Here is a 3171-nt window from a genome sequence, read left to right as displayed (position 1 = left end):
CAGAGGAATTGCCCATCCAAGGCTGAGAGGAGGAAGCCCGGTGGGTGCTGGGAACCTGCAGCTAATGCGTGTGGCCTGCAGGTCCCCGAACATGGGCATGATGGTGAAGAGTAGCTACAGTTATTATCCTGATATTAGAAGCTTGGAGGTGGCCAGTCTGGAAGGACTCTCTTTCTCTCTCTCTGGCCCCCTTCTCCCAGTGACCTTGGGTGGGTCACTTCCCTCTCCGAGGCTCCATACCCGGTGCCAGCAATGCCCCCCCGACCTTGAGACAAAGAGCCGATTAGGGAGGAGGGCAGAATGTTCCGCGGTGGGAAAGGAGGGTGGCTGGGGCTCGAGCAGCTGGGTGAGTGGCAGCAAATATTTATGCAGCGCAGGTCTGTGCCAGGCACAGTGCTGGGTGTGGTGAGATAAGAGGCCAAGGAGGTGGCGGGGCTTGGCCTCTGAGGCTGAATTCCAAACCGCCCCCCAGGAGGCTGGGAGTAGGCCGTGCCCGGAGGGAGGCGTAGCTCCACCTGGTCATCGCTGGATGTCCCCTTGGAGCCTCAGAGCCCCTCTGGAAAGGGAGGGTGTCCCAGCTCCTGATTCACACGCTCAGTTCCCTAGCTCATCTGGATCAAGTCTCAAATTATTCCTTCCCAGAAGCCCTCCGGGACCACGTAACTGAAGTCACAGCACCCGCCAGAAGCCCCTGCTTCTCCGTTAGCATTATTCTCTCTTGATGGCACCTGGCTTTAAAACAGGTGGGCTTTGGGGCGCCTGGGTGGCTCAGTTGGTTAAGCTACTGCCTTCAGCTCAGGTCATGATCCTGGAGTCCCAGGATCGAGTTCCACATCGGGCTCCCTGCTCAGCGGGGAGTCTGCCTCTCCCTCTGACCCTTCCCCCTCTCATGCTCTCTCTCTCTCAAATAAATAAAAAAAATCTTTTAAAAAAATAAAACAGGTGGGCTTCAATGAAATAAATAATGTTGTAGGGGACTATAATATGCATTTACATGAGATAAATACCATCCTATGGGACTATCACCCTAAGTACAAAAGAAACATAGTTGAGTCCGTATAGATACTAATAAATGATTGCATAAATGAATAAACAGGGGGAAGGAGAGGGGACAGAAGAATCTTCAAAATTGTATCTGGATGCTTCTCCTGCCCCTCCATGCGGGCTGCACTCAGTGACTTGGGCACAGAGCGGAAAGGGGGAGGGGTCACTGTCTGCCAGGTGATGGAGGGCAGCGTCCTCAGTAGTAAGTCATGTGGATACGTGTGGGCCCCCACCCGCACCCCGAGGATGTGCTGAAAAAGGCACTTCACTGGCTTTGGGGTTTCTCCCCAGGACTCCTCAAAACTGTCAAGGTCATCAAAAACCCAGGCAAGTTTGAGAAATGATCACAAATCAGAGGAGATTGAGGAGGCATGACACAGGCCATGTGGTATCCTGGGTGGGATCCTGGAATGGAAAAGGGGCATCAGGGGAAAATGAGCTAAATCTGAGTAGTGCAGAGCGTTTGGTTGATAGCATTCTATGGTGTTGGTTCCTTGGTTTTGACAGATGTGCCCCGGTCATACGATAACAGGAGGGAAACCTGCCTCAGGGATGCACGGGAAGTCTCTACAATTGCTGCAACTTCTCCATAAACCTAAAACTATTCTAAAAATAAAAGGCTAAAAGGTTATTTAAAAAGCAAACCATGTGGGCTTAAGAGGACTTTTGCCCCACTCCCCACCAACTGATTCTCCAAACAGAAGCCAGAGGGCATCTGTTAAACCAGGAGAGGGGTCTGTGCTATTCAGGAGTATGTGTTTCTCAAAAGTATCAATTGATAACATGTAGACTGTATGCATTTCACTGTATTTAAATTTTACCAAGGACAAGAAGCTTAAATAAATATTTGATATCTTGTTATGATATGCATGCTGAAGTGTTTAGGGGTGATGTGACCTAATAGTTGCAAATTGTTTTGAAATGAATTTCTTTAAAGATATACGGGAACTGTCTGCAATTTCCACTCAATTTTTCTGTGAATGTAAAACTGCTCAAAAAAGGGAAGTTGATTAATTTTTTTAAAGATGAGTGGTGGATAGGCTGATGGATGGGTAAATGAAAAGATAGATGGATAGACAGGTTCATTATGAACAAATAGAGCAAAATGCTCACTGTAGACTCTAAGGGTTGAGGATACCCATTTAGTGTCGAATTCTTTCCATTTGCTATGTGTTTTAAAATTTTCAAATGTTGGGGCACCTGGCTGGCTCAGTCAGTGGAACATGCCACTCTTGATCTTGGGGTCCTGAGTTTGAGCCCCATGTTGGGTGTAGAGTTTACTTAAAAAAATTTTTTTTCAGGGTGCCTGGGTGGCTCAGTCAGTTAAGCGCCGGCCTTCAGCTCAGGTCAGGATCCCGGGGTCCTGGGATGGAGCACCCCCTTGGGCTTCCTGCTCAGCGGGGAGTCTGCTCCTCCTCTCCCTCTGCCCCTCCCCCTGCTTGTGCTCTCTCTCTCTCCCTCTCTCTCTCTCAAATAAATAAATCAAATCTTTAAAAAGAAGTTTTTTTTCAAATGTTAAAAGGAAAAAGGGAAGTGACATTGTGGCAGAGACTCTCTTCTCATCGCATATGGAGTAGAAATCAGAGTCCTTTCGAGTCCCTATGGGATCTGGACTCCCGAGTTCTCCCTAATCCCCTCCACCTCGCTCCCTCCTTGTCTCTCTCTCCTTCCAGTCCCAGTGGCCTCTGTGCTTCCCGAACACACCAGTCACATTCCCACCTAGAGCCTTTGCATCAGCTGTGCCCTCCCCGGGACACGTCCCCGTGCATGCATCCCCCTCCTAAGATGTTTTCTATATAGGTTACCTGCTTACTATCGTTTCCTGTCGGCCTCCTGCCAGTAGAATAGAAACCCTCTGCGGGCAGGGATTTGTGTCCATTTCATTAACCAGAGGGTGAACGGCGCCTCCGACAGTGCCCAGCACATAGTGAGGCTCAGTAAATACTTGTGGAATCAGTGTTCTGAGTTTGTCTATCTGTGTCTCCTGCCAAAGTGTAACCTGGTCTATTTGCCCTCTGATGTTTTTCCCACATCCAGAATAGTGCTTTGCACATAGCCAACAGCTCGGTAGTTTTAGGATGAAGGAAGGAAGGAAGGAAGGAAGGAAGGAAGGAAGGAAGGAAGGAA

Source organism: Phoca vitulina, unplaced genomic scaffold (assembly GCF_004348235.1).
Source record: "Phoca vitulina isolate PV1807 unplaced genomic scaffold, GSC_HSeal_1.0 scaffold52, whole genome shotgun sequence".
NCBI lineage: Eukaryota > Metazoa > Chordata > Mammalia > Carnivora > Phocidae > Phoca > Phoca vitulina.
This window is presented reverse-complemented; position numbering follows the sequence as displayed.